Raw genomic sequence first — 14,416 nt, forward strand, 5'->3', positions numbered from 1 at the left:
CACCTCATATTTAACAATGTCCATCACGGAAAAGCCCGGGCTATGGGTTTTTTTATTTTTGTTTTTGGGAGAGGATCTCGCTGTGTCACCGAGGCTGGAGTGCAGTGGCATGATCACAGCTCACTGCAGCCTGGAACTCCTGGGGGCTTAAGTGGTTTGCCCACCTCAGCCTCCTGAATAGCTGGCACTACAGGCACATGCCATCATGCCTGGCTAATTTTTTTATTTTTATTTTCATTTTTCAGTAGAAACGCGGTCTGGCTATGTTGCTCAGGCTTCAGGCTATGGTTTAAGGCAAAAGGAAACTGCTATGTTTTGAAAGTTGAATTTGTCTAACAGTCTAACTATTCTACATCCAAATTCATCCCCGTTGTACCTGTGTTGGATGGATGGCATGATCCCCTTTAACAATGAAGAAAATGGGCTTAAAGAGGTAGAAGTAGTACGTTGAGTCATGCCAATGTCTCCCCATATGCCATCATACCATACTGGCATGGCCAAAGCAACATGGCTTATCCTATCATGGAATATAGTGGAAGGTCATTGATGTCACCTTTAACCTGTTCTTTTCCAAGAAAAACAATTCCAGTTCACTTCCCAACCTCACTTTGCTCCCTAGGATGTTTTACTACTTCTATTAATAAGAGGCTTAAGAACTAGTACTACCAGCCAGGCACGGTGGCTCACATCTGTAATTCTAGCACTTTTGGAAGGCCAAGGCAGGTGGATGGCTTGAGCCCAGGAGTTTGAGACCAGCCTGGGCAACATGGCAAAATCCCATATCTACAAAAAATACAAAAACATTAGCTGGGCTTGGTGGCGGCGCCTGTAGTCCCAGCTATTTGGGAGGCTGAGATGAGAGGATTGCTTGAGCCTAGGAGGTCAAGTTTGCAGGATTGTGGCACTGCACTCCAGCCTGGCAACAGAGCAAAACACGGTCTCAGAAAAAATAATAATAATTAATTAAAAAATAAAAAGAAATGAAGAAAAGAGTTTTAAAAACTAATACTGCCATGTTCATATGGTTTTCTCAAAGCATAACTCAAGAGGAGAATAACCTCGCAATTTCAACAAGCCGTTCTCCCATTCATGCTTTCTAGTTGTTTATTGTCTTTCTTAGCAGAGGCTGCGTTGGGGGTTTGTATTAGCTGATCCTCCATGGTCCATATGCCTTTCAGAAGATCTTTTTTTTTTTTTCTTTTGAGATGGAGTCTCGCTGTGTCACCAGGCTGGAGTGCAGTGGCTCGATCTCGGCTCACTGCAACCTCCGCCTCCCGGGTTGAAGCGATTTTCCTGCCTCAGCCTCCCAAGTAGCTGTGGCTAAAAGTGTGTGCCACCACGCCAGTTAATTTTTGTATTTTTAGTAGAGACGGGTTTTCACTATGTTGGCCAGGATGATCTCTATCTCTTGACCTTGTGATCCGCCCATCTCAGCCTCCCAAAGTGCTGGGATTCCAGGCGTAAGTCACCACGCCCGGCTCAGATCATTTTTTATCTCTATACTTTGTTTTCCTCCTCCTGTTTTTGTCTCTCTTAAATTCATACTATCTTGGGAAATTTTGGAATTCTTCTAGTTTTGTAACCTCGTTTTCATCAAATATTTAATGGCACTGCTAGCCTGGTTATAGGCCACCAGTAGATAAAGAAATCTAATTTCTTCCACCTGCCTGAGATAGGCGGAAAATTTGAGGCTGGGCTATTGATAGTTAGAATACTAAATCTCTTCCAGAACACATTGATTGCCTTCTTTTTATGTTCACCGAACTGTCTCGGACTTGCAGGACCTCTTATATCTATTTTTCAATTCATTCTGGATTGGTTTCATTTTAAGAACCAATCAGCCCCATTCAACTGACAATACGAGGTTGGTGCCATCCCAGAAGTCAGTGACAGTATCGCCTCTCATAGCTCTCAGTTCCAGAAAAGTCTGTGGCCTTGCGTCACTGCAATCCACCTCCATGACTGAAAGGAAATCCAGCTGCATGTGAAACAGAAGAGAAATCCATCATAAGTGGAAAACTCAGTCATCAATAAGCGGCTCTGCAGGCCTTTCAGTTAGGGACCAACCACAGAACTGGCTCTCCATCAACAATCAAACAAACAGTCTTTAGCTGTGATCAGCCACTTCCATCACCTCTGAGACTGGCAGGTTTCCAATAAAGCCAATCGCCCCCTCCCCCCGGGGTAAGGTCCTCCGCGGGAGGCCGCCATTGTCTTTTAGCCCAGCAATTTGACAACAGTGTTAGCTGACACTCTATTAGCCAGCAGCTACACCCTGACCTCTGACCCTGACATTGGCCCCTGGCATTGGACCCTGACATTGGCTACACCCTGACCCCTGACTTTGATCATGTGAGGTGGCCCGCCCTGCTGGTTAGCTCGAGAGAAGGCTGGCCAGGACCGAGCGGGGCTCTCTGGTCACCCCTGCTCCCCCAACAGGAGGCTTGAGCTTGAAGTACAGAAACAAGCCCAAGTTGAACCTAAGATGGCAAAGGTGAAAGTTCAGAAGCGTGTCTGTCAGCAGCCTGTCGCCACAGGACGATGTACGAACCATGGGGGCTTTCAGCACAGGGATAGCCATTGTCACCAGACAGTTCTACTCCTTAATGGAAAAGACGTATCAAAATATGGCTTACAAAATACAAAATAATGGACTGAAATGTACATTATATGAGGGTGTTAGATTGCAATGTACTTTACAGTGGGGGAATTAGGTTGAAGTGTTATGCCAGGGTAGTTACGTTGAAATATGGATTACCCCAGGAATGTTAGCTTGAGATGTGCTTTATAACACAGTTGTTAAATTAAGATGTGCTCTTCAGTGCAGGCATTAGCCAAGAGATGTGCATTATAGCCGAGTTGTTAGGGGAAGATGTGGATTCCACTTTGCGGGGAGGGGCGGGTAGGAGAGAGGAAAACACCTTGGGTTGAATATTATTCAAGGTTAGGGAATGTCTTCTGCATTCGATGGATTTCAGGGGTCTGAATACGTGGAGTAGGACACAGCATGGTGTATAATGTTCCTTCCTGTCTCCTTTCTCCCCAGCCAAACAATCTGCCACTTTCCCCACTTTTCCTGTTAGGGACTTAAAGGCTTCCCCCATCAATAAAAACATTAGCTCACTAAACAGCCTGATGGCTTTTCCTTCCCTGGCTTAACCCTTCGGGAGCTGGGGTTTCCTTTGGATTTGTAAAGATATTGATTCCAGATAATGTTTGCCTTTCTAACTCTCTCTTCCTTAGACTTGATGGATAGGTTCAAGGCTACATCTCGGCAGCCAACTCACCGCAGCTACCCAGGGAAAGAGGAATGGAAAACGAGGCAAATGTTCGGTAGTTAACACCATTTGAATCCTTTCCCTGGGATGGAAGGGCAGAAATGCGGTGGCCAGGAGAAACTCGAGGGCTAACAGTCACATTCAATGAGTACAGCATTTCACTTTCAATTTCCCTCATCCTTGTCCTGGTCCCGCTACCAGTATTTCTTTAGTTCAACTTAGAGTGTTTTATGATTTTTAATTAATATCAGACGCTGTCTTGAGGTTCGCTGCCCTGAGTTTCATTTTTAAAAATACCTTTCCCCATTCAAGAATGTGCTTTTCTACAGCCTAGGCAACATAAGTGAATACGGGTAACTGTGTCATTTGCCTTGATACTGGCCGACGAGGGGGTGACTTGAATAAACCCTCACCCTAGAAACAAATCTTATTTAAGAAAAATAAGTGAAAAGCAATGGGAGAATCATTCGTTAGCCACTCGGCCTGCGAAGGTTTGCCAAACATCTCCCCAACCGTGTTTTTGTCCTTTCTTTTCTTCTTCAGCTCGGAAGATATAAGTTACAACCCCCAGAAGTCTAGCCTAGCGCTATTGGATGGTATCCAGCTTTGCCGGAATTAGAGAGGTGAGTTCCAGCTTTCTTGTTTCTCAATGAAAGAAAATGTTATACCAGGTGAGTTAACGCAGTCAAAAAAGACTAACCAGCCAGACAAGGACACCAAACAAAACCAAACAGTTCAAAGGAAATCACAGTGTTAGCAGACACCTCTGCAGTGTGCCTGGGGTTTCAAGAAAGAGACAAGCAGGCATTTCTGTGTGCATTTTTCGGGCCGTATTTCTCTAGTTAGAAAAGTGGGTTTGCTGCAAGACAACAGCATTTACCTTTCCTGGCTGAGCTTTCTGTGGGCAAAACACAATGAATGTGACAGAAATATGCTGTCCGGGTGAAGGAAGAAGAAAAAAGCAATTTCACCCACCCTACTATGTGTCTGCCAATGTTATCTTTGTCAATCTTCCCACTTCTCCTCTCTGAGCATTTCTTGGTGAAGCCTTCGTTAAAAGCTGGCCCTATTCTCCAGCCTGGTGAGTTCTCATCTCTTCTAGGGGTCCATTCCTGCCTCATTTTCTAACGTCATGCTTTCCTTTAAAATAGGCTATGAGAGCTATTTCTAACCTCCGTCAAGGGATCCTTCCAACCAGACTCCCATGAGATGTGAGAGTGAGCTTAAACGAATCCTGGAGAAGAAAGAGGGGAAACAAGGTTGGCTTATTCCCAGACTCAGTTTAAAAAAAAAAAAAAAAAATCTGTTGGGTCAAGTGAGATATTTGAGGCCCCTCCCTAGAAGGGAAATGACAATATGGTTCTCCTTAAACACCACCTAAAACTCCACCCCAAAGAAGAGACCAAATTGTATCCTGGCAGAATCATGGAAGCCTGGGGATTAGGAGCAGCTTTGGAGTCAGTTCCATCCCCATCACTAATTGCCTTGTGAATATGGACCAATCACTGGGCCTTTCTGGACGTCAGTTTCTCCATCCATGAAATGGACATAGTAGTATCTGACCTATAAGGATATTATGACTCTCAAACAGGGTAGTGCATATAAAATGCTTAGTCTTGTGCCTATAATCATTCAATGAATAGTAGCTGTTAACTTTATCATTTTATTACCATATCAACATCTAGCCAGAGCATTGTGCCAATTTACACCAGCGCCTGCGGTATTGACTTATCACATTCCACACTACCCCTCATGCACTCATTAACGCATCTGGTTTTAAAAACACAATGTATCTCTTAGCCTCACTCCTTTATGTGACTACTGTTTATAAGGATTTTCTCCGTACAGGAAGAAGGGTAGCCCTGCCGACGGGGGGAGAAACAGATTACAAGGGACTCACTGATGGAATATAATCCCCCCTCTGTACTCACTGGTAACTAGCCATGATTGTATTTCAAAGGTAACAGTTCTTCTCTACGGCGGGTATTGGCGTGCAGTCCGTAAATAGGACCTAATGTGATCCGACAGCCCTGATTTCTCTAGATATATATTAAAACAACATGCCCAGTGCTGATGGCTCAGAGGTCCTGGCCTTTAACAAGGACTTATGACGTAAGGCAACCTGCCCAGGAGAGCAGGCAGGGCAAAAGGCCAGAGGGACAAGGTCATCGGCTAATGAAATGGTCAGCATTGAGTTTCTGTCACTCAGCTGGTTAAGAGGAAACAGAGAGGGAAGTAAAAGAAAATGGGAACATTTAAGAAACAAAGGGAAGGACCATGTTTGAGCTAATGCTCTGGAGGTGAATGATATTGTCAGAAGGCAGGGTGATGACGTGCAGCCCATCTGAGCCTTCATCGCAGCCTTGTTCAGTTTTACCTGCTCAACAGGGGCTGGTTGAAAGAGCATCTGCAAGAAGCCAACTCAGTATCAACCCTGAGTTAGAATGAAAATAAACAGGTCCTAAACCACCCTGCTCTTTGTTGCAAATCTGCTCCAGACACACAGTCAGGAAAGAGATCAAGATTACAGGCTGGGCAGTGGCTTCCAGACCTATTCTTTCTCTGCATGGGCAGACTACCTCCCAAGCCTCAGAGTCAGAATCTGAAAAACTGGAATGATAATGCTACCTACCTCAAAGGGAGGGTGGTAGGATTAAATGAGAAAATTTATTTAGCTGAGCATGATGTGATGCCTTATGCCTGTAATCCCAATGCTTTGGGAGGCAGAGGCAGGAGGATCGCTTGAGCCCAGGAGTTTGAGACCAGCCTGGGTAACACAGCAAGACCCTGTCTCAACAAAAAATTTAGAAATTAGCCCTACACAGTAGAGCACAACTGTAGTCCCTGCTACTCGAGAGGCTGAGATGGGAGTATCCCTTGAGCCCAGGAGTTCGAGGCTACAGTAAACTATGACCGAGCCACTGCACTCCAGCCTGGGTGACAGAGCGAAACCCTGTCTCTGAAAAAAAAAAAAAAAAATTATTTAAAGAGATTAGCACAGTGCTTGGCACAAAGTGATCAGTCAAATGTCAGCAACTACTTTTGTCATTCCAAATACTCTAACAATCTCAGAAAGTGTGTGAGCTTTTTTTTTTTTTTATTACACTTTAAGTTTTACGGTATATGTGCACAATGTGCAGGTTAGTTACAAATGTATACGTGTGCCATAATGGTGTGCTGCACCCATTAACTCATCATTTAGCATTAGGTTTATCTCCTAATGCTATCCCTCCCCCATCCCCCCACCCCACAACAGTCCCCAGAGTGTGATGTGCCCCTTCCTGTGTCCATGTGAATGGGTAATACATTGTATATTTCAGAGTAAGACAGTTCCATGAGTTCCACTGATACAATCTCTAAGGTATTTCACTGGTGGAGTACTTTGAATTTCTGAACCATTCACCCAGTCAGCAAACATCTATTGAAAACTACAGTATTAGGTCATAGGCGTGGTATTATATTGAATCAGAATCATTCTTGACTTTGTTCTTTCACAGCCCGACTGGGGAGGCAGAAACCTCAAGATGTAGAGTGTAAGTGGCAGCATGTTACAAGAATATGCTATGGGGTGGGGTGACCAGCTGCTCTTGAGAAGTCTAGAGAGAAGTCAAAGAGATGGGCTTCTTATCTCTTCCATCACTTGATCCTCCAAATGATGCCTTGGGGAGTGTAAGGCCAAGGTTTCTCTCCCCATTCATGTTTTTTTGTTTTTTTGTGTGTTGCTTTTGGGACAGAGTCTTGCTGTGTCACCCAGGCTGGAGTGCAGTGGCACAATCTCAGCTCACTGCAACCTCCACCTCCCGGATTCAATTGATTCTCCTGCCTCAGCCTCCCAAGTAGCTGGGACTACAGGCACTCGCCACCACGTCTGGCTAATTTTTGTATTTTTAGTAGAGACAGGGTTATGCCATGTTGGCCAGGCTGGTCTTGAACTCCTGACCTCAAGTGATCCACCCACCTCGGCCTCCCAAAGTGCTGGGATTACAAGTGTGAGCCACCACGCCCGGCCTCCCCATTTGTTTTAGGTATGAAAAGGTTGAGACCTAGTGAGGTTAACCCTTGCCTTTGTTTGCCACTGTTAATAGTAGAACTGAAACCTTTAACCCAAACTCCAGACTTCCCTGAGAGCACTGTCTCAGCAGATCAGGATGAATTAGGACCAGTGATAGCCATTAGAGGTCCAAAAATATTCCTCTTAATGAGCACTTTGATCACAGCCAGATTATAATCCAACTCTTGAACATCCCTACATAAGATACGGATGGTTTTAGTTTCATTTCCTGAATTATTAAAAAGGTTATTTTATTTTATACCTTTTTTTGAGACAGAGTTTCACTCTGTCTCCCAGAATGAAGTGTAGTGACATGATCATAGCTCACTGCAGCCTCAAACTTAAGCAATCCTTCCCACCTCAGCCTCCCAAGTAGCTGGGAATACAGGCATGTGCCCACCATGCCCAGCTAATTTTCAAATTATTTGTAGAGATAAGGTCTCACTATGTTGCCCAAGCTGGTCTCAAACTCGTGGCCTCAAGTGATTCTCCCACCATGGCCTCCCAAAGCGCTGGAATTACAGGTGTGAGCCACCATGCCTGGGCTCCATCCTACTTCTGAAAGTGAAGCACTAGGGGTCTGTGGAAGAAGAACTGAGCTGAGAGATTGAGAACCAGTACGCTAGTGTCAGCAGTACCATGGTCTCCCTCAAGTCCCATAGCCACTGATGTCTCAGGTCCTGAAACTTGTCTTCATATTCTACCTACCTCTGCCTTACAAAGATGATATGAGGATGAACTTAAAAGCACTGATCTAAGAAAGCACTCTGAGTGTTTAGTAGGGAGCATAAAGTTTCAATGGAAATGGTTATCAAATTAGACTGTCGTAGCCTGGGAATAAAGAGTTGGAGCATCACGGGGGCAGCCAACTCCGTGTTCCCATCATGACCCAGCCGAAGCTCTTTCCCAGGATTCAATGCCTTGGGAAATTTTTGGGTTTGGAGACTTTAGGAGAACAGCGTAATGACTCACATACCATTAACCAAGGCTGTTCTTTTTTTCTCTCAAATATAGACCTAGCTTTAAGCTTTATTTTTCTGATTAAAAGATAATGTACAATATCTTGAGAAATGCAAGCAATTTATCAAAGCATAAAAATTAAAATCGCCAAAAATTCTACCACCCAGAAGTAAACACAGTTAACCTGGACTTCGTCCTATCAGATGTCTCCTATGCATACACATATACATATGTTTTATTTCATGCCGGTGGTATCACTGTCTGCAACCATATACCATGTCAGTGGGTCATAGATTTTCAATAATTTTTGATGATTTTTCATAGTTTCATTGCAATGACTGCATTGCATTCCAGTGTTGGATATACCATCGTTTATTTAACTAATTCCCTATTAATGAGCAGTGATGTTGTAAACAATGATATGATGGACATCTTTGTGCTTAGTGAATCTGTCTCGTCTCATTAGGATAAATTTCTATAAGGTGGAATTGCTGGAGATGCTGTCCCCTTCAACCAAATGTTGAAACGGATTCACATGGTGCAGTGAGAGAATAAAACGGCAATGACCAGGCAGGGCGCAGTGGCTCACACCAGTAATCCCAGCCCTTTGGGAGGCTGAGGCAGGAGGATTGCGTGAGCCTAGGAGTTTGTGACCGGCCTGGGGAACACAGTGAGACTCTGTCTCTACAAAAGAGTTTTCAAAAATAAGCCAGGCATAGTGGTGTGTACCTGTGGTGCCAGCTACTCGGGAGGCTGAGGTGGGAGGATTGCTTGAGCCTGGGCAGTCCAGGCTGCAGTGAGCCATGATCATGCCACTGTATTCCAGCCTGGACAACAGAGTGAGACCCTATCTCAAAAAAAAAAAAGTAGGGGGCAATGACCAGCCAAGCTGAAGAGTCCCATCAACCCTAGTGACCTGTAACAACTGCAGGAAGACATCCACTCACCCATGGGGAGTGGAGGGTAAGGGGAACTTTTATATCCCTGGGGTTAAGCATCATGCCTTGATATTCTAGAACCAGATGTTTGTTTTCTTTCACTCCCTGCCTCCTACTCTTCTTGCCCTGGTCTTTGGAGCCCTGGCATATCTCACAGCTGTCTCTGCAGCGGGCAGATCCAGTCTTCATCCCCTGACCCTCTGACCATCAGCGGGTGGATTCCATCTCCTCTTGAATGGATTTCCTTCCTGGTTGCCTTTCTCTATACGGGGCCCAAACATTGATTAACTCCTTTGGGTAAAAGTAGGCACTGGGGCCAGCCAAGCAGAGAGTGGAGCTGGGTGATTACATTGCAATGTTTTAATTTGTCTTCAGACAAATTCTCATAAGCTTTCACGAGAAAATCTCCCATTAGATGTAGTCGTTTAATTTAAGAACAGTTGGGAGAGGAAGATGAACTAAGATGACAGATGGAGGAATGCAGATGTATGTCTTAGAGGGACTCAGAAGCACTCTGAGGATTTGGCATCCAGCGAAATACAATGTCGGCTTCTACTGATTGTCCCCGTGGACTCCAGAAGTTGTCAAGAAATCATTAAAATACAGGGATTTTCTCCGATGACAAGCAGTTTTCATTATTTCCTTCTGTCGGCAAAGTCATAGCAAGATCAACTAAAGAACTGGATATTCCCCCACCCTCCAATACCCCAAATCTAGCAAATACAAAAAAATTTTTGAGTAGCCTTATAGGAAGGCAAAACAAAACAAAAGCATTATAACAAAGCTGCTGTTTGAGATAAGTTTCCTTTGGTCACACTGCCACAAAGATAATTTTTTTAATTCCATGCTTTCTCTGGCTTCTTTCATACAGATTTTCTGAACATCCTAATTTGGTGTTTATATCATTCAACATCTATTACTGTTTTAGGACCACAGTTATTATTTTAATTATAATTTAAAGCTGCCTAATATACCCAGAGGTCACTGGGCACCTAAAAGAAATAAATAAAAACAACTTGCCATTTTTAAAAGCAGCATGTTTATTTGCAAGTCCCACGAGCCACTCAACCAAGACATCATAAAACCTTCAAATAAACTAAAACGGAAACAAAATAAAATGCCCGTTCTTAATCTCCTTAGAAGGCAAGCAGGAGAAAGTTGCAGCTAGCTGAATGCTGGCATGAGAACTCTGAGGGCGATTTCATTACTGAGTTCAGAAACTGAAGTGTGTATCTCAACATCCGTATTCCCTATTCCAAGCTGCCGTGAGTTTACAGTCCCTGAGCCTTGATGTGAACTTTTAGTCAATGAGAGGTCAGTATAGCGATGAATCTGGTGCAGAAAAAGAAAGAGGTAGGTGAGAGAGGCTTGCAAATGCCTACCTACTGTCTACTTTATCCAGATAGCACTGGCTGGCTCTCTGCAGTGTAGGTATCTACAAAGCAGTATCGATCTCATCAGCTCTGATATTTTAAAATGTAGAACTGCTGAAATATCAAAGTCTAGTGATTTTACATTTAGAAGGCAAAAGAAATCTCAAGACAGTTCCATAATGTTCCTACATGTGAGTTTCCATAACAGAAAACAGTAAAATCATTTTCCAATCATTTACTGCTAGCATTTTCCATGTAATCAAAGCTGTTATGGTTTGTTAAGCAACAGAATTATCTAGTGGGCAGGAGGCTTATGCTGCTCCAAGACCTGCTAGCTACACAAGTATGCAAATCACCAAGTATTGTAGAAGCAATTAGATAAACATTCTCAGAATCTCCAGCAGAAAGCATCTCTTCCCTGCACCCCTAGAATTGTCTTATTTGATTGGTGCAAAAGTCATTGCAGTTTTGGCCATTACTTTTTTTTTTTTTTTTTGAGACAGAGTCTTGCTCTGTCACCCAGCCTGTAGGGCAGTGGTGCAGTCTCGGCTCACTGCAACCTCTGCCTCCTGGGTTCAAGTGATCCTCCCACCTCAGCCTCCCAAGTAGCTGGGACTACTGGCATGCACCACCATGCCTGACTAATTTTTGTGTTTTTAGTAGAGACGAGGTTTCACCATGTTGGCCAGGCTGGCCTCGAACTCCTGACCTCAAGTGATCTGCCTGCTTTGGCCTCCCAAAGTGTTGGGATTACAGGCATGAGCCACCGCGCCCATTGGCCATTACTTTTAATGGCAAAAACTGCAAGGACTTTTGCACCAACCTAATAGTTTAGAATGAACCTCTTTGGGAACCAAAGAACTGGACTGTCAAGTTTGGGTCACCCCAAATTCCAAAAACAAGGCAGAAGAGTGATGTCCTCAGAGTGGCAAAAATGGAGTCCCCAAGATCTCCTTGTTTACTATGGAAGACATAGGAATAAAAGAAGGACAAGAAAAAGGAAAGGAAAGGAGTTAATTGATACTCAAGGTGGCAAACTCAAGTGGCTCCATGGATTAAGCAAATAATATAAATAATCACGCCTGTCAGCCCAGCACTTTAGGGCGCCGAGGCAGGTGGATCACAAGTTCAGGATTTCGAGACCATCCTGACCAACATGATTAAACCCCATCGCTACTAAAAATACAAAAATTAGCTGGGCGTGGTGGCGTGTGCCTGTAATCCCAGCTACTCAGGAGGCTGAGGCAGGGGAATTGCTGGAACCCAGGAAGCAGAGGTTGCAGTGAGCCGAGATCGCACCACTGCACCCCAGCCTGGGCGACAAAGCGAGATTCTGTCTCAAAAAAAAAAAGAATATAAATAAGTGAAGTGAGCCTAGTATAAGACAATAGGGAGAGGTAGGGACTGTGGAAACCATGCCCAGCCTAAAAGGCAGCTGCTACTCAACTCTAATTGAAGTTTCCGAAGCCCAGTATAACCAAGGCTTTCAATTAAGAGAAGCTGGAACTATTTTTTTTAACCTGAAATATCTCAAATTTTGATTGTTGGCAATCAATTTGATTCAAACATCCGCACATAGAATAGTGTTTCCTTTGGTATGTGAAAAGACTTCCACAGGCCACATTCAGTTCATACGTCATAAGTTTGCAACCTCTAAGAGAAGTGAGCAATTTGGAACTAAAAATGGCAGCAGGGTCGAAAGCTTGGAATGGCTAATTTACACTGAAGAGTTCTTTTATTCTCTGTCCTTGGATAAGGGACAGTCTCATCAGGCCTTTGTACTAATTCCCATTTATGAAAGAAAATAAATCCTTTTCCTCTCCCATTCTATCCAATGTCCTGGAACCTAAAATAACATTTAGTCTGCTCCATCTGTTCTTTCTGATTCTCTTTGTACATATTGAGCTGGTGAATGAACTCCATGTGTACTGAGCTAGGCAAGAGTTTATGATATTTTAGCCTGAGATGGAGATGGATAGATGCATAGAAAGTATTCACAGAGGGTAGAAAGCTCTATTGCAAGATTTCTTGGATAAGCTATAATACAGTTTATTGGTTATTTAAGAGTATGCTTATTGATTAAAGATATTATCCTTACAACAGTCCTGGCATTTCACTTAAATATATCAGTATTCAGAGAGTGTATTGGTCAGTTTTTACTAAGTAATGATGCAGTAACAAATAACCCCTGAGTCTCGGTAGTTTGCAACAAAGATACATTTTTGTTCAATCAACACAGGTTGATTGCATCTCCCCTCTATTTTGTCTTTATTCTGAGACCTGAGCTGAAGTTGCTGCTTGGGCCTGGCTTCAAAGCATTCTCATGCTAGAAGGGAGAAGAGAAAAATCACATGATGACTTTTAAAATTTCTGCTCAAAAGTAGCAAACATCACCTCCTCTTACATTTTATTGGCAGCCAAAGCAAGTCACATGGCCAAGTCTGATGTTGATGAGATGGGAGAAGGATAATCCTCCCATAAGGAAGGGTAATATTTGGAAACAATTAAAAAAAAATCTCCCATAGTGGGTACTGTCTCAGGGACTTAGAAATAGAGAAATAAGAACTAACAGGGAGCCAGGTGCAGTGGGGCACACCTGTAATCCCAGCACTTTGGGAGCCTGAGGCAGGAGGATCACTTGAGCCCAGGTGTTCAAGACCAGCCTGGGCAATATAGCAAGACCCCATATCTACAAAAAAAAAATTTTAGTTAGCTGGGTGTGGTGGCACGTGCCTGTGGTCGCAACTGTTAGGGAGGCTGAGGCAGAAGGATCACTTGAGACCAGGACTGAGCCATGATCATGCCACTGCATGCCAGCCTGGGCGACAGAGGAAGACTGTCTCTTTAAAAAAAAAAAAAAAAAAAGAGGTGGGGAGACTAACAAGGAAGGTCACTAACAGCTATTGTTAGAAAAACAAAGTTAGTCCTCCAAGTCTGTTCTGACCCTGCTAGGGGCCATTGAGGTCATCTGAGTGGTGAGTGGTTAAAAGCATGGTACCTGAAGTCAGACTTGCTGGGTTCAAATCGTAGCTCTACCATTTACTATCTGTGAGAACTTGGATACATTACTCAACCCTTTTGTGCCTCAGCTTCCTCTTTTAAGCACACCTACCTCATAGGGCTATTGGGGGGATTCAACAAACGAATATTAGATATAGATGTAGACATAGATATAGATAGACACAGAGAACACTTGGAAGAGTATTTGGCACATAATAAGTATTGGCTATCACTACAACAATTATGACTGGAAAGCCATCAGTCCAAATGCATCTCAGCTACCTAGATTACTCCAGGTAAGAATCCCATATTAAAATGCAGGTACTTGTGGGAGGGCTAAAACATTAAGTTCAGCTAATACTTTCTTGGGGATTACTGTGAGAGCAGCTTCTAACAGGATATGTCCCAAGGGAGGGATCTGGAGATGGAGAAAACAGAAGTTGGTGGACAGGAATCCCCAAAATACCACAAAGAAAGTACCACAAACTAGGTGGCTTCAATGACAGAAATTTATTTTCTCATAATTCTGTAGGCCAGAAGCCCAAGATCAAAGTGTTGGCGGGACTGGTTTCTTCTGAGGCCTCTCACCTTGGCTTATAGCTGGCCATCTTCCTCCAGAGTGTTCATATGGTCTTTGCTCTATGTGTCTGTGTCTGAGTCTCCTCTTCTTAAAAGGACACCAGTCTTATTGGATTAGGGTCTACCCATATGCCCTCAATTTACCCTAATGACCTCTTTTTTTTTTTTTTTTTTTTTTTGAGACAGAGTCTCAAGTAATTCTCCTGCCTCAGCCTCCCGAGTAGCTGGGACTACAGG

The 14,416-nt window shown here is 43.6% G+C and overlaps 1 non-coding gene across 1 annotated transcript in view; it reads left to right on the forward strand.

Annotated features, from left to right (window-relative positions):
* Positions 1-14,416, forward strand: part of LOC100439161 (uncharacterized) — a 96,217-nt gene that overhangs the window by 42,164 nt on the left and 39,637 nt on the right. The window contains exon 2 of the transcript XR_008514884.1: positions 3,822-3,901. This is a non-coding gene — a transcript (uncharacterized LOC100439161). The remainder of the gene's footprint in view (positions 1-3,821; positions 3,902-14,416) is intronic.

This window comes from Pongo abelii, chromosome 18 (assembly GCF_028885655.2).
Source record: "Pongo abelii isolate AG06213 chromosome 18, NHGRI_mPonAbe1-v2.0_pri, whole genome shotgun sequence".
NCBI classification, from domain to species: Eukaryota; Metazoa; Chordata; class Mammalia; order Primates; family Hominidae; genus Pongo; species Pongo abelii.